Source organism: Meriones unguiculatus, chromosome 1 (genome assembly GCF_030254825.1).
Source record: "Meriones unguiculatus strain TT.TT164.6M chromosome 1, Bangor_MerUng_6.1, whole genome shotgun sequence".
NCBI classification, from domain to species: Eukaryota; Metazoa; Chordata; class Mammalia; order Rodentia; family Muridae; genus Meriones; species Meriones unguiculatus.
The window spans coordinates 177,399,615-177,423,631 of record NC_083349.1 but is presented as its reverse complement, the minus strand read 5'-3'; the positions used below and the strand labels follow the sequence as shown (position 1 = coordinate 177,423,631).

At 41.7% G+C, this 24,017-nt stretch overlaps 1 long non-coding RNA gene across 2 annotated transcripts in view; it reads right to left on the bottom strand.

Moving 5' to 3' along the window:
- Nucleotides 1–3,472: 3,472 nt before the first annotated feature.
- LOC132649059 (uncharacterized) overlaps nt 3,473–24,017 on the bottom strand; it is a 235,756-nt gene continuing 215,211 nt past the window's right edge. For both annotated transcript variants that reach the window (XR_009587494.1, XR_009587493.1), the window contains 2 exons: nt 7,147–7,510; nt 3,473–7,059 (listed from right to left, as the gene is read on the bottom strand). This is a non-coding gene — a long non-coding RNA (uncharacterized LOC132649059). The remainder of the gene's footprint in view (nt 7,060–7,146; nt 7,511–24,017) is intronic.

Genomic DNA, 24,017 nt, shown 5'->3' with positions numbered 1-24,017 from the left:
AAGAAATGAGTCATGATTGCTGCTCCTTCAGAAAGGTCTTAGGACTCTCAGTAATTGCTCCCATGGCAATGAGCTGGCTAGATACTTCATCCTCCTGAGCAGCTTGGTGCTTGAGCTCCAGAGAAGGTATGGGGCACTGAAATGATGGAGAAAAGCAGGCCACTATACCTAGCATTGAACTAACGGATGGTAGGGCTGTTGGTTCTGCATGTGAGCTTCCATGTGTGTTCAAATAAGTATACAAAAAAACAGGCAAGTATACACACTAGCATGCGCACACACACATTCTTCAGACTTACAAGGCTATAATCCTTGGACGTGTCTCTGACAATTGTGAGTCACAGTGTCTGTTCCTCAAACCTCTACAATCTTATTTCTTCTTACACTGCTGTCCAGCCCCTGTTATTTATCTTTGAACCAGTAAGGGGCACCTGATGAGTGAGACAAGAGAAATGTTTGTGTTATGAAACGTGTGTTGCATGGGTCATAGAAATTTGTGTTGAGGGGGTCATGGGGAGACTCCTGGGCATTATCTGACAGCTCTATTGAAGGAGGGGCCGCCGGGAAGGAATCATTCTATATAAGGGAATAATTAATCCTCCCTTGTCCTTAGTCTTAGTTCCTGCTGAGTGGAATTATCAGGTGTGGCAGGCGGCCGGGATACCCTCCAATGGGCCTATATGAGAAACCTTGAAGTTGCATTTGTGGTGGTTTCATTTGCAGAACACCCAGGTGTGACAGGAAAAGGGAGGAGTCCTTGATTGGCACTTGGATGGAGATGTGAAGGAAAATGAAAAAAAGCAGGTATCATCAAAGAGAAATATATATTGAGTAAGTTGGGAGTGTAGGGGGCTTAGAGTTTGCACTATTTCTAGACTTTCAGGCCTAAGAGAGTAATCAGTGGGAACTTGGTAGATAGCATTAGATTCCTAAAGGACTATCTGAATGTCGGTTGACCGTAAATGGGAGGTAAAGTTAAATCAGCAGTTAAGTATACAAGGTCCAAGGTTAATTCACTGTTAAGATTACAAAAAAAAAAAATCTTCTATGTTAAGATTATATTTATTACCATAGAATATTTTTGCCACAGAAATCTATTCTTAAGCTGTTGCCTGATGGGTTTTTGGTATTGGTATGATATCAGTCTGATTTTGCAAATCTAGTAAGGCAAGGGCGATATTAGCAGAAGTGTAAGGCATAGACAAGCAGCATTTTGTTCACAGCTAGGGAGAGCGTGGGAGTACTTGAACCTGATAACATTTGGGGATCACTGGACCCAGCATGTCAGAAGCCATTACATGGAGAATAATGGGAAAGTCTTCAAATGACTGGGCCATCATCTTTTGTTTTTTAAGAAGTCTAATTTAGTCTTTTTAAAATATTTTTTTCAATAAAAATTTTAATATTTTGGTTATACTTTCCTACTCAGTGTTTAAGAACATGTAAGAAATGTGTGTGTGTGTTTGTGTGTGTATGTGTGTGTCTAAGTCTAATTAAGGGTCTGATCCTCAGGGGTCATTTTGGCTCGGAGGAGTCTCTGAGTCCCTTAGACTTTCTTTTCTTTCTTTCTTTCTTTTACAGTATTTCTCTGTGTCCTGGACTCTCTGTGTAGCCTTGGCTGTTCTGGACTTACTTTGTAGACCGGCTGGCCTTGAACTCAGAGTTCTACCTGCCTCTGCCTCCTTGAGTCCTGGGATCACAGGTGTCTTCAGCCTTTCTTTATTACCAGCTGTGTCTTCTGTTGGGGTGAGTCTGTGTCTTGCTGACTGTGGTGTTTCTCTTTTTCTTTACTCACCTCTTTGCAGAATGCATACTGATTAGAATTCACCATCTGCATCTCCATGTTGACTCTGATGAAAAGGACAGATGTTTTTTTTCAGAGCTTCAGGACCCCTTGAAGGATGTCCTACATTCGCCTGAGATCTGGTTGACACTGGAGGGCAAGGACCAAAATATTGGTCCTCTTGATCCCTATCTTCACATCAGCCTTGGCCTCCAAGTATTGTTATCACACATTCAAAAGGTCAGTTATACCAGAATTTAAGAATGAATCATGCCTTCGAGTTGAGCTGTTGCATAACACTTAGATAAACCTGGACAGAAACAGATTTTAAATAAACCTTAAGACTCAAGTCTCTTAGTTAGAAGCCTGACATGCTCAGTAAAAAGTACAAATAAATATTCTGAAAGGAACCTGAAGCCACAGTCCTAAGCCATTAAAACATAAATGGTCTAGATTCTAGGACTAGCAGGACCAGATGACAACATTTGTCCATGAGGGTGAAGTTGTATACTGTAGCAGGAGCCATTGATCCTGGGAGCCATTTTATCTTTCAAACAATAGAGATTTTTTTAACCACGTATAGAATCAGAGGAGGCAATGATTAAGCAACTAATCGCTTGACTGAAGCTGTATCTATCTATTTCTATTTGTTGTTGTTGTTTTAAACCTCTAATTACACTATATACTATAATGGATATAGGCTAACTTGGCAGCTTTAATTAATATGCCCATTATATATACACTACCTTGTACCATGGAAACAATATAAAATATAAGCATAGAATCTGCATGTGCATATGCTATATGCTACATTTATATACACATATAACAGGGTAAAATATATGACTAAAAATCAAATGTTTTTCATTACTTTTCAGTTTTATATTAGACTGTTGGGCAGACAATTCTTAACTCTAAATCAGTATTTTTAGATATATATTTTTTAATATAAAATAGGGACCTTTGATCTTACGGACATTAAGCCTAATATAACTATTGGTAAGGCTTTAAGCAGAGTGAGCGGGAACCAGCACCTTGGTTACTAAGTGGCATTTTTCCTCTTTAAATTGCACAAGATAAGAACGTAGAAACAAAGCTTTGCATGATGAGAGCACAGGCAATTGTTTTTGCCTCTTAGTGTTACAGCGCTGAGTTAAATTTATCTTGGAAATGTAAGATAGTTTACTACTATTATTGTAATATTTAATAATAGCCATTATTACATGTAGAGTAAGTTTACTAGATTTTGAATGTTACTGTTTATTGGTATTGTACAGACTGGAACCCTCAACCTGAACTGGAAACTTAACAGAGATATTTAACAAATATATATAGCTGTCATCTTACATGTATCTTACAGGTATTTATAAAAACCTCCTACTTAACATTTGCATACTGATGATATTCTTGCAAAAGAAATAAGATATAGCAATTATTCCGACAAGGATTTACAGTGTACACTACCCAATGGCACACCAACTCACACCAAGCACAATTATATCTCATTATTTTTGTTACTCACGAATATTACACATGAACTGATTAAAAATTAAATTCAAAAGTAATATTTTTAAGAACCTGTTTGTGAAAGAATCATCACTAAATCTCTGTCCAATGTCAAATCTTATAATCTCATAAAACTTTTATCTTATTACTCCAGCGGATTTTGTTTTATACAAACAAATAACATTTTAAGATTTTTATGAAACATTTAATAGATCTACAAATGCCATTTTCCTGGGTCTTAAAAAGGTAAATGGGTGTTTCCGTTTCTAAGTACATACTTATAAGGCTTTCAAAATGTATTACCAAAGTGATCTTATTCACACAGTCACACACATACTTTCAAAGTACACATGTCTAAACGTTAAAAAAATGAAATAATGTCAAAGCCTGGAATAAACAAATGAAAGAAAAAAGTCTAAGTCAAGTGTGTTTCTCAGTTATTCTGAGAAATTCTATGGGCAGCTAATTCCATTCCTTGCTATCCCAACACAGAATGACATACAAACAACTACATGAAACTACATACTGTGATGCCTATTTTTGGTTGTCACCTTCTGGAATGTACTAAAACCCAGGCATTGGAGTACACCTATGAGAATTTTTTTTTCTAAATTAAATCATTTGAAGTGGGAATGCAGACTCTAAAGCCAGATCATTCGAGGTGGGCAGATCCACCTTAATCTGGATCACACCTTCTCCTGGCAGCCTGTATGGACCCAGGAAGCTTGCTCTCTGTCTGCTGGCCTTCATTCTTGCTAGCAAATCCATTCTTTAGAGTCTACTTCTTCGGATTCTGGAGTATACTGAAGCCCAGCTGTGAGACCCAGCCTTATGGGCTGAACAACTACTAGATTTCTGGACTTCCTGTTGGTAGACATCCACTATTCAACTAGCAAGACCACAGCCTGTAAGCCACTCTAATAAAGCTCCTTTATACATACACACACGTACGCATGCATACATACATACATATAAACAAACAAGCAAACATACATACATATATACACTTATACATACATATGTTCTATAAGTTCTGGTCTACACACAATTACACTAATGAGGTAAAAGGATCCATCTCCAATTATCTCAGGAAAAAAAGAATATTAGCTCTTGGGGAATCTGTGAAGCTGAAATTTCATTGTCAGTTTGTCTTGAGTAGCTTCAGAACCATGAGGTGGTTTTGTCAGGAATGGATTCTTTGGGTCTCAGTTGTTTATCATGGAGAAAACGGTGTTCAAAAGTCAAGTCCCGCTTTGATACACTGCTAGATAGAGTCTTTCAGGGGCCCTCTATGGTATGCTCCTGTCCTGTTTTTTTTGTTTGTTTGTTTGTTTGTTTGTTTGTTTTCTTCTACTTCCAATGTCCATTCCATTTGTCTTTCTAAGTGAGGGTAGATCATCTTACCCCAGGACCTCCTTCTCATTTAGCTTCTTTAGGTGTATAAATTTTAGTATGTTTATCCTATCTTATAGGTCTAGTATCCACTTATAAGTGGGTATATACCGTGTGTATTTTTCTACTTCTGGGATACCTCACTCAGGATGATCTTTTCTAGATCCCACCATTTGCCTGCAAATTTCATGATTTCCTTGTTTTTAATTGATGAGTAGTATTCCATTGTGTAAATGCACCACAGTTTCTGTATCCATTCCTCCGTTGAGGGACATCTGGGTTGTTTCCAGGTTCTGGCTATTACAAATAAAGCTGCTATAAACATAACCAAACCTTGGGCAGAGTTCAGGGAATCATATGAAAGAAGGGGGAGTTAGTAAGTCCTGGAGAGGACAGGAGCCCCACAAGGACCAAGTATACCTGGGCACAGGGGTCCTTTCTGAGACTGACTCTCCAACCAAGGACCATACATAGATATAACCTAGAAACCCTGCTCAGACGTAGCCCATGGCAGCTCAGTATCCAAGTGGGTTTCCCTAGTAAAGAGAACAGAAACTGTTTCTGACATGAACTCAGTGGCGGGTTCTTTGACACCCTCCCCCCAGGGAGGAGCAGCCTTGCTAGGCCACAGAGGAGGACATTGCAGCCAGTCCTGATGAGACCTGATAGGCTAGGGTCAGATTGAAGGGGAGGAGAACTTCCCCTATCAAAAGGGGAAAGGGGCATGGGAGGAGACGAGGGAGGGAGGGTGAGATTGGGAGGGAATGGAGGAGGGGGCTACAGCTGGGATACAAAGTAAATAAACTGTAATAAAAACAATTAATAAATGGGACCTCATGAAAAAAAAAAGCCAAGTCTGTAGGGTCTAAGGTTCCTGTGTTATTGAACGTTCTTGGGCTAGCACAGTTATTTGAGTTAGTAATGTTTAGGAATTTTCTTTTGCAGTAAAAAGGAAAAAGAGAAGGTAGGAAAGAAAAAAAAAAGAGCAGTAGCCCTGAGCTGAGAAGTTTTACCCTTTTGGGAAAGCAGCAAAGAAGGAAGAACCTTCTATGAAAGAGGGACAGGGACGGAGGAGCAGGAAGTTTCTGAAAGCCCAGATAAGATTAAAGAGGCTCAAGATTAAAGACACGCTGAGATGTGCCCAGTGGCCCCAGTTGTTCAGTGCTGTCTGGAGATTTCCAGCTGTTTGGTTTTATTGCATCTGTTAGGATTAATGGTTGAAAAGGAACATGAACAATTACTTCTGAGGGTTCAAGTGTTTTTCCTAGGGAAAGTGCTATAGACATCAGTGTGACTTGTAGGGTTTAGATTCCTTCATATATATATATATTTAAATATAGTCATCCATCCTGGCAGAGAGCCTTGAAGGACTGTACATGACTTGATTTCTTCAAAATAAGTCCAAGTGTAGGATGGTAGTAGAGCTTAAGATTTTCTGTTTTAACCAAAATTTCTCCTCAACTAGCTTGTAGTGAGGCCAACTGATATCAAAATGGGAACATCCTGATAGCCAGAAAGCAGAGAGATCACATTGCATCGTTATACAGAATGCGGACAGAAAAAAAAGTGGTGCCAGGCTCTAAAACCTGAAGCCCCACCCCTGTTGACATGCTTTCTCAAGAAAGGTTCCATCTCCTAGAAGTCCCATAATCTTCTCAATCAGTACCATCAAACACATGAACCTATGGGGGTCATTTCTCATTCAAGTCACCAGAGTGGGCATTGTCACTTGGGCTAGTCACATGATTCCTTTTCTCTTAGCTAGCGATGTCATCAATCAGCATCCCAGTTAGTGGTAGCAGGGTTGCCATTTTGGCTAGTCATGTCTTCCTTGCTGTTTTGGCTAGTTACATATTTTTCTCTCTCGGGAGGTGGCAACTCAATCAGGTTCAGGGCACCATTAGGACATTAAGTCTTCATGCGATCCATGCACCTCAAAGATTAAATGAATACAGTCATCCCTACGTAAACAAAATGAAACAGAACAAAAACCAAAAACCAAAACACTGGGCAGCTGCTTTAGGTTAGCATACACATAGCAGGAGATGACACGTGTGTGGCCAGGTCAAAGGGCCTAAGGTATGAGGGCACACAAGAGAAAGACAAGGAGACAGAAAGCAACAAGGAATTTCCCTCCCCAATTCAAAAGAAGGGATTCCATATACCAAACCACGCCCTGTCACCAGGAACATCGAACTGTGCTATTTGGATCTCTTTTTGATCTTCTCTTGCTGAAAGGGCTAGGGCCCTGGATATGGTCCCTCTGTGTATCCTCAGAGGAGTGTCTTTAGTATCCCTTTGTAGTTGCCATAGGTTCCCAGGGAAGTTGGAGTTCCCTTTTTTATATTCATAGCATTGCTATGAACCTAGAAACTGACCTGGAAAGAAGGTCAAGGACAGTACAATTAGAATAAAAGCAAGGTAGCTAGGCTCCCATGATCCCCAAACACTTGAGTTCATCTTACCTTAATGTAGAACACCTAATAAATACCATCAGGGTCTACTGTGAGCTCCTAGGACCATGAATTCACAAGTTTCTGAATGCCTGGGTGGCTGAACCTGAGTAGATAGTTCCCCAGGTGGCCTTGTCCAACAGCAGCACAACTGTCATGCTCTCTCTCTCAAGTGAGCTTTCAGTTTTAGCACACTAAGAAATTTAAATCTCCACAGCTGCCCAAACTAGGGAGCTGGAGGAGGAAAGGGAAAGCCAAGCCCTTTGCAGTGGAGGTTAGCAGGCAGCAGTACAGTAGAAGGTGTCTGGGGAGAAGAACTTCAAATGAGAAAACGTTTATGGCAGCCAGGAAAGTATTTTCAGGCTTTGGCTAGTATCTGAAAGAAAAGCAGAGAGAAAATGAGGAAAGGGAAAAGATACATCTTTCTTAGTGTGACTCACAAGGCCAGACAGGATTCAGGAGAGCAGGCAGGCCTGTGGCAGAGACTCCACAGTCTCACAGAAAGAGACTCTGTAAGCAGGAGGATCTTTTGCATGGAAAAGCACATTGTCTCATTAGATATCTAACCCTCCCTCACCTCAGCAAGTCTTAAGGTGACTCTGGGTTTCCTCAAGGCTTGGATTCCTCTCCAGGTAACTGATAGGCCCAGCAGGATTAATTGTTAAGGAGACAGACATATGTAATGATTTGGGTCACCAGGCAGCACCAGAGATAGAAGTTAGCTTCGTTCTTTTGGACAGAAGGAAGTAGCTTTGCCTTGAGGATGTCATGGCTTTGCCTTAATAAGCCTCAAGGAAACCCAGACACCTCCAGCTTTTCCTATGGTAATTTAAAATCTAAAAGGGGGCAAAGCTGGTGCTAACCTGCAGAAATGGGATGGAGTTCAAAGCCTCAACAACCTCTATAACCATTGTAAAAAGCCCAAGGGAACCATTTCAGAATCAAGACAAAACATTCTGCGCCTTCTCTCAAAGCCTCATGATGATCTCATACAAACAAACAAACAAAACAACAAACAGAAAACAGTAAGAAACCTGCATTTAACCAACTTCAAAAATCCCCATGGTCTTAACACCTTCTTTAACAATTCCAACACTGTTCAAGAGTACAAAGTTGAAGGTCTGTTCTGAGACTCAAAACAAACTCTTAACTGTGAGTCACTTCAGGATAAAAACCAAGGTTATATACTTCCGTTATACAATGGCAAAGAGTAAATATTCCCATTCCAAAATGAAAGAACAAGAAGATAGCAAATAAAGATTAGAAAAAAAAATCAAGACAGAAACCAGCAAGGCAAACATGAAGCCCTAGAGTTCTGTGTCCAGCCTCTGGGGCTACACGGCAGCATCAGCTGAATTTGAATGGGTTTTGAAAGCCCTGCCACTACGGTCTTGCCATGTGTAGCAAACAAGGTCTCTCACTCATGCCAGCTCCATTCCTGGCCTGCCTATTGGCTCAGCAGATGTTCTACTTTGCTGGCATCTCCAACATCCCGAGAGAGCCGGTGTAGCTTAGGGTCTCCTTCTCAAAAGCTCACACATCCCCCTGTCAGTGTCAGTGTCTGTCCAAAGCAAGTCCAACCCTGTCACACACTCCTTAGCTCCTCAGACCTTCCTCACAAACCTGGGAACGAGCTCCCATGATCCCCAAACTATTGCATTGTGCTCAGTGTTATGTAGGTACCATCACTCCGCCTGTGAGTTCCTTGGACCTTGGGTGCAGCTGCTTCTGAATGCCTGTGAGGCTGAACCCGGGTAGGTAGCCCCCTAGGTGGCCATGTACAACAAGCAGGGCAACCCCTATGCTCTCTCTCTAGTGTGCTTCAGTTTTAGCCCCTAGAGCCTGCAGAGATGAGGTGATACTGTTACCTGAAATATCCTCAACTCATCTTTCTCATTGTCCAGGTGGCAATTGCTTGGCATTTTAGAAAATGATGTTATTATTGTTATTATTATTTAACAATTATGACTTCTTTGCCTATAGCTTTAAACTTGCTGGCACTTTTTTTCTTGGCCAGACTGCTCTTTTGCCATGTCTTTCTGCTCCAGTTTTCGTTCTGTATCCTCACTATAATCGATCCACCATAACGTGTTGAGGAGCCTCTCACATGTTTCCCCACTATGAGCCCTGCTGTCCTTGCCCTTCGTCATGGACTAGGATGCTCTGAAATCGTGTGAGTCCCCCTGGAAGTTGTTTTTATCATGCATTTTGGTCACACCAATGCACAAATAATCAGTACATAAAACTGTTTCCGGAGAAGTGATGTCATTGCTTTGACCAAATCTGACTGCACTGAGTATTAGGCCTTTGAGGCTGGTTTGTGGGAGGAGTTTGGAAGAGTTTGGGAGAGGCAGGCTAGAGAAGTCTGAGAGTGTTTTAAGCACATTAGTCCCAGGTTTAAAACCTAACAACAACCTGGGAAGTTAGGTAGCTTGGAGGACGAGTGTGAATGCATGGGCCATGGAAAGGTGAAGCAAGCAAATGTAGAACCTTTGAAAAAAAATTATATCTCCTATGGAAGATGAGACTCACACCTTTACATAGACCAGAAAGGAGAAACCTGAGCTGAGGAAGAGCTGTAAGGGAACGGGGTTAGGAGGTCGGGGCAGGTGGAGAAACTGAACGTGAAAGAGTTAGGGACTTTAGTAGATAATTAGCCCCACGATGGCAGGATATCTCACGTTTAGTCATTTCTGACTGAGCTAAGTATAGACTTTCAACAAATCTCTCCTTTTCACAGTCTCTGATTCAGATCCATTCTTACGAAAGAGAAAGAGTTACAAAACTATTAAGCCCATTGTTCAAAATATCAAGGCAGCTTTTTTTTTTTTTTTTTTTTTTTTTTTTTTTTTTTTTTTTTGCTCATCAATTCAGATTTAGAATTTAATTTCATGGTATGATGAGCCCACACACAGTTCTATCTATTAAGGTCACCCATTCCTAGTTCACCAGCTCATTCTGGGCATTGATGATTGTAAGACTCTTTAGGAGATAAGAATCATGGTTTCCTCTTTCTCAGTGGTCACAGTTTTCATGTGATTCAAGACTTTCTGACGCTGACATACCTACAGTGAGGCTTATGACCCCACCCAGTGGTCTTGTCACGGCTCCTTGACCTACCACCTTAAGAAAACAAACACAAACATTCTACAAGAGCCTCTCTAAGCTTTGAGGCAAAGTTGGGTGGGGAAAGGAATAATTTTGTCTTGTTTCATTTCAGAAAGAGACACATGTACTTTGAATTATTTGCTTAATTCTTCACTGCTGTTCTTAAAATCATCATTTCCTTCTTGTGCTACTCATAACACATTGGCTAGAACCCACTTAGCTTTTATAGTATTTATTGTTTTTGGAATAATGGATGGTTACGTGGTTAAATTCTTTTTTTGTCTTCTACCCAATGTGAGCCTAAATTTTCCTGGAGGGCAATGTAGTAATTAGGAGGTTGGATTTTAATTGACCTGAAAATGTATTCTCAACTGAAGTTAAATGAATATCAGCACACACATACACAAGTGATTCCAATGTGCATATTATATTACATAGCTGCATTCACGTGTACATGAAATATAACAGATATTTACTGGTCTTTGTGGCATGTACGTATTTATCATATTTATGTAAGAAAAGTCATCGTGCAGAAACTGTCTGCTCACCCCTTGCAAAGCACACCTGTAATTCAATTATGTAAAATTCAGCACTTGCAAAGCTATGAATTGGGTTAGCAACAAGAACTAACAAAGTAGGAAGAAAACCAACACTGGGAAAGTTGTGCAAACAGCCATGAATGCAAACTAGGAAGCTGTGGATAACTGGCCACCCTCTTCTCATCCTGCTTCCACAGCACCTGAACTCCCTCTGGGTAGCTGGCCTTTCCTCCTTCTGTAACAGCTTCTGTAACAGCTTGTGTGTTTTGTCTGTCTGTGTATGTGTGTGTGTCTATCTGTCTTTCTCTGTGTGTGTGTATACATATGTGTGTGTGTGTGCATCTGTGTGTGTCTCTGTGTGTAACTGTGTGTGTCTCTGTGTCTCTCTGTGTGTCTGTGTCTGTATGTGTCTCTGTGTGTGTGTGCCTGTGTATCTGTGTATGTCTCTTTGTCTATGTGTGTTTCTATGTGTGTCTCTGTGTGTATGTATGTGTCTGTTTGTGTGTGTGTGTGTGTGTGTGTGTCTGTATGTATATGTGTGTGTGTTTCTGTGAATGCACATGTATACTCTGGTAGAGGTCAATGACAGATATACATCCTTAATTGCTCTCTACCTCAGCCCATTTACAGTGCTGGGAATGGAACTTAGGGCCTTATAAAGGCTAAGCAAGCACTTTAGCACTGAGATGTTCTCCCAGATGCCCTCCTCCCCCCTTTATTTTTGAGACAGAGTCTCATATTGAACCCGAAGTTTCTTGATTCAGCAAGGCCAGCTGGTCAATGTTCAAAGCTCTATCTGTCTTTGATCCACATGGACCACCATACCTGTTCATTTGTTTTAACCACGGATTTTGGAGTTCCACCTCAGCTCCTCATGCTTGCACAGCAGGCACTTAAGCCTCTTCCCCAGCCTCACAACAGTACCCTTCCTATATTTTAAAAACTAATCTGAGAAGGGAAAACTAATTCTGTTGTTTTTGTTATGCATAAAACTTTAAGTCCAGCGTTCCCAGCCCAGAACATTTGTATTTTTCCTATGTACAAAAGATATGTAGCTACATTAAAGATGTAGCAAAAAAAAAAAAATTAGGGTTAGAATAGTGGAGATATAGTAATGATTCTGCAACGTCATTTAGAAGTGTGAAAGCTTACCTATTCATTCAGCCAGTCAATAGGGATTGGAAACCTCTTACCTGGTGATAAGATAGAAATAAGAATGAACAAATCCTCTTCTCTGCCCAGCATCTTGGAGATTACCCTGCTCAAAAAACTTTGTAATGTCAGGAGGTAAATGCTCACTCCATGTACACATGGCCCAGGGGAAATGTAGAGGCAAAGCATGTCGCTGGAGAGCAACTGGCAGGAAGAAACTTTCAGATGGGCTCCGGATGAAACTTTGCAGAGCTGGAGAAGAACACTTACAAAGGAGCAGAAGCAGGTCGTGTTTGGGGAGTTACCAGTGTTTCTGTTCCGAGGGAGAGAGACTAAAACAAAGAGAAATCGAGAGGGGCTGCTCACGAGTGTTCAAGATGTTTCGAAAACCAGATCCTAAAATTCCTTTGTCTTATCAGCTACAAATAAGTCATCATGTGCTAAAGTCTGTTTGGTGGCAAAGAAAAGGATTAAGTGTCAGTGACAGGAGTAGGTGCCTGAGGAAATGTTGGACTCTTTGGCTGTGAATCTCTGCTTTTCTTGAAAGAAATATGTCTTGTTTGGATGGCTGGGTGTTGTGGTTTCACTTGGCAAGCCAGAATCTGATGAGGAAAATGGAAGCCACGTTTGGAGGACTTTTAATTGAAGTCAAGAGTGAGAAGACATTTGTCCTAGGTACTTCACCGCATCCTCCCCACGCGCCCCCCCCCAAAAAAAAGCACACAATTTCTTCCTTTGAGGTGCAGGCCTTTTTTTTACTTGGGAAGGAAACTATGATTTCAAGAGTTTGAAACATCAAGTGACTCATTCAAACCATATTTTGATGAGGTAAGTATGCCTAAATGAAAAACACATGGCTCCATTTCCCTGAAGGTCTGTACAGATTTCAAATCAGGGAACAAGGAGCTAGGGGCAAAGCATGCCTTGGACTTGATCCAAATGTAAATGTTTGAGAAATTGTTTGGTATTTCCACGGATCTGTGCAGAAATCCAGTTATGGAACTCTGTTCTGTTCTCAGAAGCTCTCCCAGAATCGGGATCTTTTGTGCGTTTGGGCTTGTGTGTACATTTTCGTATGTGTGTGTTCTTGAGTGTTCAGGTATGCCCTTTGTGTGTGGAAACCAGAACAAAACAAAACCTCCAGTATTATCCCTCAGATATTTTTTGCTTTTTTTTTTTAAGACAGAACCTCTCACTTACCTCAAACTAGCCAAGAAGACCACGCTGGCTGGCTAGCCAGTCCCAGGGATCCAACTGACCCTGCCTCCCCAGCACAGAAAGTCTAGTACATGCCACCATGCCTTTTTCTTTTTTTTTTTTAATATGGATTGGGGTGGGGTGGGGATCAAACTTAGGTCCTCATGCTTTCAAGGCAAGCACTTTACCAACTGAAACATCTCCCCATCCAGAATTAGAATCTTTAGGGAACAATCATGGAAAAGTCATCCAAACAGGTCTGGAGAAATTAAAATTTAACTAAGTGGAGTTCATAATGACCTCGTACGGGTCATTAAAAATGTTGGCTCCTGAGACAAACTCTCAAAGTCTCCCTAAAATTCTTCTTTTATCCCCTGTGACAACACACAACCATACTGATGGGAGTGGGGTCTCACTGGGTTATACCGCTTTCAGGAGTTGGTGGTCTGTAAGAAGTAAAGGTTTATTTTTTTGTCTCTGTTTTGTTGCGTTGCTGTGGGGCGCCAGAGGTCTTCTCCACACAAGTAGGATACAGGGCAGAACAGGCCATTTCATTCTCCAGGGGAAGGGAAAGAAATCACTGACGAAAACCACACACTTGCTTCTCCCAATTTTTGCCTGCAGGTGTGAGCAGCAACTTCTGCTTGTTCTTGATTGGCCAAACAAAGTCACATGTCTAAATCTGGCGTTAGAGAAGACCATCCCAAGAGGAGAGGAGTGAGTTGAATCAGAGGGCTGGCCTATAGGATAGCTTTATATATCATTTAAACGACGATCCTATCTTATGTTTATCACATATTAAGTGTTCGAATTTAGTTGGTACAAAACAGACATTGATGGCCTGGATAACAAGTCACTCCCTGTGCTTTTTCTTTTGAAAAGTAGGCCTGTTGGTATTAGTTCTTTATAGGGATTCTAAGAAGATCAAATATTAATAGCTCAGTTTGATCAGTGAATATTGTATTAAGATTATAATACCACATCGATCCTATAGATATGTGTCAGCATAATTTCTCAATTCAAAAATAAAAACAAAAGAAGGTCGAATGAGACAATGGGCTTTTCCCTGTGGATCATTGCTGATATTTATTTATTTACTTATTTATTTATTTATTTTGAGACAGTATCTCAAGTAGGTCAGGCCTCTGTACAAAGCCACGGGTGATGGTGAGCTTCTGACGTTCCTGTCTTCACCTCCCATGTGCTGAGTGTAACGAGGTGGCTCACTGTACCTAGCTTCTTCCCTTATTACTATGGCATGAGACTGTTAAAGTTCTGTTAGAGCCTCCTTCCTGGGTTTCGGGTCTCTCCCCGCCATCTGTGCTCCTGGCGAGCCCCATCCGCAGCGGTGTTCTCCCGAAGTGAACCTGCCCTGGGATATCTCATTGCATAGATCCAGGGTGACTTATCAAGGCTCAAGCTTCTCTGTTAACAGGACAAGGATAGTCTTCACCTGCAGCCTTTAGGTACCTCAACTGCAGACAATACTGCAACTGTGTTACTTGAAAATACCACCCTGGGAGCCAGACTTGGTGGAGCAGGCCTGAAATCCCAGCCCACTGGAAGGAGAGCCAGGAGGACTATTTGAGGCCAGCCTGAGCTACATGAGGAGATGGTGGAACAAACAGAACTCTCTGGGAGCTTCCTCTAGTTTAAGTGGATATTCAGCCCCATGAGGATATCTGACCTGTTTCTGGAGACTCAAAAATTTCCCAATAAATGTTTGCAGATAGGAGATACAAAGGCAACCCACACAGTTTCCTCAGATTTCTCGGGACAGCAGTATACTGTCAATCAGCTCTAAAGCACAGAGCTCAGAGGTATCCACAGTCCATTTAGTTAGCATACTGCTGCCTCCACAGACTGGAATTTTAAAGCAGTGTTCATCATTAATCAGTCATGTTAGTCATCACTTTGTTAATTCAACACAATGAATAATTTGGAAGCTTTTCTGCGCCTCTTATAATTCTGGGTATTCTCATTACAATTACACATTTTTGTCTTGATGCTTTTTTTTCCTTGCTGGATATAGATCACGCATATTTGTTTTTCTAGTTCCCAAACAGACTCTGGAGTGGATCCTTTACTGATTAGGCTACTTGAAAGTACTCACTGAATCCTCAGTTCTTGGGAAACGTGGGCATTTACCAGCTGCCACCCGCTCATCCTGGCCTGGTGATCTTCTCGGGAACCCCCTTCAGAGGAGTAGAGAGCCCTCTGCCCCAGCTTCTATAGGACGGTTGACATCATATCCCTGCCTCACAGGGAGGGAGGGTGAAATCCACTCAGGGACTGAGAACGTGTCTAGATTGCTTGGCTTTGTTTGTGAATTCACCATCAGCCAGCCCAACCTGCAGAAGACTAAGCATCCCGTGCCTTGATTGTAAAGGCAAACACGTGTGGCTCCCTTGCTCTTCTTACGGCACTAGCAAAGAACAACTTAGTGGCTCTCACACCAGCAGATCATACTAAAGGAAGACAGCTGAGAGGAGGGGAGAAGAAGAGGGAAATATACCTCTTTCACATGCCTCCCACTCCCAGTAGGAGAGACATCTTTTGGAATCAGTGTTTACTCTTCTACCACTACAGTTTTCCCCATGATCTCTGGGAGGCCCCAGGATTATATTTGCTTCTGTATTTTGTCAAGGCCTGAAGTTCATTCCATATATCCCCAAACTATCTCTGTTTTCTTCCTTTGGGTGCCCTGCAGTTACTTTAGATATAGCAAGCCCAACTTGGCATCGTAATTGCCCTTGAATCTGCTTGGCTTCTTCTGTGCCCTTTCCTAGAAGGTGAAAGAATGTTTTCCTTCCCTCAGCCTCTTGTCCTTAAAGCGTCTTCTCTCCATACCAAGAAACCCTCACTTTTCTTACTGTTTCTTCTACTGACCACAAACTCTTTAAAGGTGAGTTTATTCTTCACCTATATGTCCCTCAATGATGGAGGCAGGAAGCGGCCAACAGTAAATGTCTATACAAACATGGCTTCATAAATGTTGACTATTATATAAATACTTGATATAGCAAGAACAGCTTGCTGAGTGCTTGCAGAGTAGGGAAGATTGGAAGGGTCTGGGCATGGCTTTAGACCTGGTTTGGGGGAACAGAGATTATGAAAAATGTTGAATTTGGGACCTAGAATACCAAATCTGGACATCATGATATCAATAGGCCTTATCTCTAGCAAGCAGTAAGTGAGGTCTGGCGTGATGGTACAGGAGATAGAGCTTAGGATGGAAAGGCTTAAAATACAAGTTCCCAGAGAGCTTCAGAAATCTACACTGGCATGCCAAAGGAGCAGGATAGAGACCCTGAGAGGCTCTAGAAAGGCCCAACAAGAGGCATGGCCTACAGCCTAGTGTGGCGGGAAGCACACAATTCTTATGTGTCCCAGTCTCGGAGGCACAAAGGAGACACTCCCTCCAGGGTAGATTCTCAACACAGAATGGCCCAAACCAACAGGCTAGCAGGGCTGTCCATGGTGAAACTTGTGACTGACAGACAGATCTGCTCAATTTCCTCCCACACTGGTCAGGGAATTCCAGAAGCTGAAAGCCACTGTGACACTGGATGGGAGTTAAGAGGAGATCCCACATTAGATAGTTTTGATTTGTTCTAAAAGCTTGGCTTGGCCTTATTAAAGTATTAGTCAAAATCAGCCAAATAGCAGAACTGTCCTGGAAAGTATGGGGATTCTATATCATTGTTGTAACTTTTCTACAAATCTAAAACCATTCCTAAATAACTCACTTCCTTGAAGGGCTTACTAAAATCAGCCACCCACATTGTAGGACCTAATGCCTCACTGGGTTGATTGGCTAGGCTGAATTTCAAATAAGCCTTGCATTCAAAATAAGTTAAATCAAATAGGCCAATTTTTATTGGTTATTAGTACAGCAGTCATCAAGCTGGCTTGGTTTGGTGGAGAGAATGGAGCATTGTTTACTGACTAGGTGACAAGTAGCCATGCCCAGGTCTGCTAGGGGCAGAGCCAGGAAATGCTTACTCTGTCTCTTATAAACCCATCCTAGTGCCAGGCTCTGATGAGTGATGGGCATGAGCTCTGCGAAGAAGAAAAGTGTGTGTATGTGGGGGAGGGGGAAGCTACATATTGGGCTATGGAGTTGAGGTCAACACTTCTTCTACTTTCAAACTTGTCAGCCCCTGCCTGTCCTTATATGACCCGGAGAGCCTGTTTCTTGGGGGCTGCCAGTTGACAAGTAAGGCTGCCAAGAGAAGCCAGTTGCTCTCTTCTGACGTGGGAGCTTACAACCTGTCATCTTTTGTTGTCTGCGGAGCAGAGAACACAGCCAAGCCAGCAGGGAGAGTCTGTCATTGAAGTCTACATCTCATTGGAATGACGTAATGTATTCACACATATCAAAGAAGAGCAATGAGTCCTTACCACAGCAACCCTTGCTTAGCTCCCAAGTAGCCAGGAGAAATCACAGGGGCAGTGACAGAGAGAGGAGAGACCTAAGGTGCTGTGTTCACCCCCCCACACCCAGGTCAAAATGTAAACAAAGAGGTGGATAACAATGGCCCCAAAGTCTGCTATTCATTCACTTGCACATTTAACAGCATCTTTAACATCACACCCTGATTTAGGGGAGAGCCAAGCCTTTAGATACACTAGAAGTAGGATATGCAGAGTCAATTGATTGCGAAGATTACAAACAACTTGAGATAAGGAGCAAGTGCGGAGAAGGCAATAATTAGAGGAGGAAAGGATGAAAAAGAAGATCTAGCAAAAAAAAAAAATCAAGTACAAATTAAAAGTCCCCCTGGACAGTTGTTGCGTGAACACGAGCCTGAACGGTCAACAAATAACCAGTGACAGCAAGAAAGTTTGAATTACCCTAAGTAGGGGTGGGCTGTGCATCTGCCTGGGATTTCAGCTTCCATTTGTTTCGGCAGCTCCCAGATTTCTTTCCCTCCTCTCACCCTCTGTCTGTGAGCTTCCTTTTGATGGGACAATGACGATAAACTCTAGATGGAGAGCCCTAGAGACCTTCCAGGGCCACATGATGCGTTATCATTCCGTGGAGAGTACGCCAACTCCAGGGTAAAGCCTGACAGAGAACAGGCACGAGAGTACCAAGCCACTGAGGAGGGAACCGACGGAAAGAGGATTGATTCCCGGAAGGGTAAATAGCTGAGGTCTCTAAGAAATCTGCAGAGACTCAGTCTACCTCAGGAAGAACAAGCCAGGATTACACCTGCACACTTCTAGGCACTTGTACACAGTGAGTTAGCACCTCTCACTGGAGAAGGGAACATGCCCTGCTTGTCTGCTATAAGGAGTGTTAGGAGGCTCAATGGTAATAACACACCAAAGCCATGAGAGTAATTGTCGGCCAGGTAAGATACCTCCGCCTGTCACCCAAAACAATTTTATCTGACCTCCAAGACTGATCTCATCAGTTATGAGAGTAAATAGGTGATTGTTTTATTTTCGCTCTTATGCGTGAGGATCGTACTTCCTCTTTTAATTTGCTCAGATTACAGTCATTTGGGTGACTCGTGAGCCTGGTAGCAATGGTGTCTTTACAGTGAACTCCCTATTGACATTTCTCCATCGATCTCACTTTCCACATCCATCACTATTGCTTTAAAGTCCCTACAAATTGACCGAAACTCCCTGCCCGACAGTTCTCCTTACCCATAATTCATCTCGTTCAGTGTCAGTGTCTTGAAGCAGCCAGTGAAGGATTATCGCTATATCTATCTACCTTTGTCTGCACACATATATGCACACAGTACCTGCCTCCATGGAATACCAAACCTTCTGGAAATAATGCACAATTAATTCTCTTGGCTGCACTTCAAACAAGCACAAAAGGGATATTTTCCCTGTTTTATGGATGAAAGGCAAAGGCCTGTTTGCTCATGGAATGAATACTACAAGGATTTACACTGATTTCTCTGGCAGCCCAGGCCTCTCACACGCTACACCACAGTCTCTTACTCCCCCATGAAAGAATTAACCACGTCTCCTTCTACTTCCTACCTTGAACTCTGGAAAGCTTCAATATCTGTTTATGCTAAGGGACAGTATAAAATGAGACCCTGGGGATTGAGGGAGACAAGAGAAGAGTCTTAATCTATTGCCGGTCTCAGGCTTACACTTTCCCAGGTTTGCTTGTTTGACTAGTAAATCAACACTGTGCTGATCTCAGTTCCCTGCATTTGCGCCATGAATCCCCAGCCACTATGGACGGAGCCTAGTGCTTGGCAATTGTATCCTCTACCTTGCAGGCATGGTGCTAGACCAGAAGAATAGATTTGAAGAGCTAAGAGAAAGAGATTGCGGCTGCAACCTGCGTTCAGCCCAAGAGTCAGAGGTAGATGATTAGATGTCATTAGAAGAGACTCTCTAAGCCCCGGGACATAATTAGCAGAATGCTGGCCACCTGCTGTCAGGTGCCAGCATTGGGGGTAATTAGTAAAGCTGGTACCTAAGGATCACAAGGTCTAAGAAAGAAAAGAAGCAGGAAGAAAAAGAGCATTCAAAAAGGGGTAGTGAAATCCCAGAAAAAGAACTTGAGAGTTCAGAATAGTAATCTGGAAGAAATTAAACAATTCCTTTAGGAGCTGCTGATGTCACACCAGCTAGGCCTGATGGAGTATCACTGGACCTGTGTATCTAGGGACACTGGCTGACCTACTCACAGCCCAAAGCCACTGTCACTGTGCAGCAGGGTCTGTCTTTTAGAATCTTACGAATAAAGGAAAGGAGAGCAATCGATATGCAACATGACGAAAGCCTGGGAGAGCCAAACCCAGTTGGCAGGTCACAGGCGGAGAGAGGGAGAGAGACAAAAAGGGCCCGGAGATGTCAGCCTCAGATTTCTCAAGCAACACAAAGGCTGTTGGCTTTCAATGCACACTGCTTGCCTCTGTTCACGGGAGAAAGGGGAACAAGGTGGTCAGTGTTAAAGGAAAGAAGGGGACAAATGGCTGACGACAGTCTTGGAGCTGAATTTAAAAACATCAAATTAGAGGCATGTGTACTGAAATGAGGCTCCGCTGCCTGGGAATGCACCTCCCTAAACAAATGCTGCAATTACTACCGCTGGTGCTTTGGCTCCTGGGTAGCACACTGAACACTGATGGGGGCCAGGGAGCACACTCATTTCCCAAATCACCCCTCTCCCAGCATCTCCACGGGAAAGTTAAGCCTGTCAGCTCACTGCTTTGATGGCCACTAATGTGATGAATCTGAGCCTGTTTCAGCACTGTTCGCCTAGCATGTTCCACACCAAGAGTCTCCAGTAGAAATCTTTGACGTTTTAAAGACACAGATCAACTTACTAAATATGACTAGCCTAATTTTCACAACAGCATGAATGAATGACCCAGTGAATGAGTCAACCAATATACAAAGATGTTCCTAAGAGTTGTGACAAATAGTGACCTTGCATCCGTACATACACACTAGCAGAGATTTTTCTTGAAATTCAGAACCACCTCTGTCCCAACCACTTACTCACGGGGCCCTGGAGTTGGAACTGTAACTACCAGGCTAGATTCTTGACTCCTCTTTAGCCGGGGTTTCCCATAGACTCTGCTGTTGTCTTGTTTCTGGATCTCAAAGTTTCTTTTAACTTGCAGCCCCTAAGACCCCACCCCCATCCCAAGTCTGTCTTACTCCTGCCCTTCCTCAGTGTCTCCTGTCTTATCTCCTTAGTTGAGGAGGCTTGAAACTGCTTAATGTAAGTGTTCATTGTTCAGGGTCTTGGTATGATCTGAATACATTAGAAGGTGGCAGGAGATTAGGGAAAGAGAAAATAAAAAGAAAAACAAATAAACAAAAAGAAAACAAAACAGCAAAGTAGAAAATGTTCTCTGAGCTGGGTCTTTCCCAATAGAAAGTGTTACTTATTCTGTAGTTAACAATGGCATACTTTTTGGGGTGATTTTTAATGGTTTTTTTATCCTTAGTTTTTGTTTTGTTTTGTTTTGTTTTTAAAACCTTCAAGACCAACATAATTGAGACTACTGTAAGGCAGTGCTAGAAAAGAATGGAATATATTACATTATAATATATATCATATATGTATATATATATATTTATATGTTTGTATATGTGTGTGTGTGTGTGTATGTATGTAAGAGGGAGTTAGAGACTCCCAATAATTATTCTAATATTTGCTCCTTTCAAAACTGAGACACTTTTGAGTAGTCCTGGGTGGTAATTCTGGTTTCATTACTAATAAAGTTCCTAGCCTTACCTATCGCGCGCACACACACACACACACACAAACATTTCCTACTAAAATCAGAGAAAATTATACCTGACAGTGCATCATACATATAGGGGAGAAGCCTGTGGGTACTAGTAAAACATCAGAAGGCTAGGGGTTGTGGAAGAACCCACGACAGGTCCAGGAAAAGTATGTAAGAACAAATACCTCTCTTCTACCTTTCAGTGGGCCCAATGGGACCAGGTACTTTGTGCTCCTGTTACCATTCACCTCCTACCAAGATGGACTGTATCCCCCAAAACTGCAAGCCTAAATAAACTCTTCCATTTTTATCTCTAAAAAGAAGTGGGGGCTGGAGAGATGGCTCAGCAGTGTAGAGCACTGTCACCACGTGGTTTCTAGCACTGATGTGGTGGCTCACAACCATCTGTAACTCTAGTCCCAGGGCATCAGACATCCTTGTCTGACCTTCATAGGCTCACACACACACACACACACACACACACACACACACAAGTTCCCATGCAATAAATATTTTTAAAAACAATTTTTAAGACAAGAGAACAACAGAAAAAGCCTTGACATCGTGAGGCTTTGATAACAGTGGAAATGAAGATTTACACCTGACCAACCAGAATCACAACCTGCTAATGAATGGCAAGGCACGCCCTGCTGAAGGACTGGAGACCCCACTGTGTGTGTCTCCCTAGGCTGCTTTGTGTACTGAGCATAGGCTGATCGAAAAGCACAATTAATATTATTTTAATGTGGAAATGAGATTCTAAATATGTAAATGCAAGGAACCACAAGGAGACACACACATCTCAAGATAAGAAAAATGCTAAGGCATTAAACCAAAAATACTGCTTGGTTTAAGATTTACTAAAGACCCTGTCATCAAGGAACTGTGGAAGATACAGAAGACAATGGGAGAATGCAGAGTCTGGAAAAAGACCCATGGATGCAGAGATGTAATAGGCTTTGAGATGGGTCTAGGGCAACTCAGTAGTGGAGGCAAAAAAAAAACCTCTCTTGTTAACAAATGGTACTGTTTTTTTAAGGGGGGAAACCTATGCCAAAGAAAAGTAAACAAGAAAGAAAGAAATCCAACATTTACCTCGTGCTATATTAAAAAATAAATTTGAGAGAGATCATGTATCTAAACCATAACAGAAATACAGTTTATGTACAGACAAGAATAATAGAAAATCCTGAAATGGAGCAGGTGAAAAATGGGGTCCTTGGACCAGCAGCAAGATGCCTTAAAAATTTTAAAGTGCTTGTCTCACAAACCTGACAACCTGAATCCAGTTCCCAGATCCCACGGTGGAGGGAAAGAACTGATTAATAAAGGCTGTCCTCTGATCTTTACAAGTGCACATGGCACACATGCCCACACTCACTCATATGCATACATCATAACATATAAGCACATATATCCCCAATAATTTTTAAAAGCAAGAATTCAAAACAATACACTAACTAAAAAGAACTGCTGTGCCCGCTCAAAAAGAGGGAAGCTATGCCTATTGCTGGAAAGCTAGTCAATTCCACATGGCTAGTGAAGTAATGGGTCTTGGGGGAGAACCTACAAGGGTCACTTTACTAAGCTGGCTTAATCCCAAACTACATTCTAAACATTTATTCTTGTACCCACAGATAAGTGTAGTTCTCACTCCTCAGCAAGGAAACTCCTTTTTGCAATAGATGGAGACCATTACAGAAAACTACAGCAGATCAAAAGGCAGAACTGAGGAAAAACAGCACTAACAGATACATCTACAAAGCACTCCCACACCTAAGATTCGGGAATCATTTCAGAAAAGAGGGCTGAAAGACTGTAAGATCCAGAGGAACAAGAAGATGCTATAAGACCGTGTCTCCTAACAGAGAAGCTACTGCACCCATGAAGTATCACCAACATGACTACCTAAACAAAAATCTGAAAAAAAAAACACAACAAAAATAGATATGATAAGCAAAGCTCATGAAGTCTCAACTGTGTCAAAGAATTAAAGGCAACTAAGGAATGTTGAGAGCAGGAGAAATAGTCCATGAAATAGACCAAATATATATATATATACATGTATATGTATATAACTAAAGTTCTTGTTATCAAGGAACTGTGAGACGTACAGAAGACAGCAGGAAAGTACAGAGTCAGGAAAGGGATCCACAGGTCCAGATAGGTGATAGTTTTTGATGGTGGCTCTAAGGCATATATATATATATATATGAATAGTAATAAACACATGTTATATTTTTTAACAACAATTAAAGAAAAAGAGGCCGTGAGTTTGAAAGAGAATGGGGTGGGGTAGCGAAGGTAAGTGGGAAATTTAGTAGGAAGATTAACTATAATTCAGTTTAGTCAGTGGAAATGGGAGAATGCAAAAAACATACAAACAAAAAGTGAGTATCAATTGCATAAACACTAGCACAAGCACAAAATACTCTGATGAGAAGGATCTGTTTAATTTTATGCAACTTTGATATGTCCCGTGAAAAGAAAATTACTGCAGGATTCTATGATTTATCGACACTCATCCTAAAATTAAAATCTAAAAGAATTACTTTTCTTTGAAAAGACACACCAATGAAAAAGTACTAAGTCCCTGAAGTTTTATGTGTGAATATTATTAAAAGTTTGAAAGACATTTAATGCCAGTATTATTTAAACT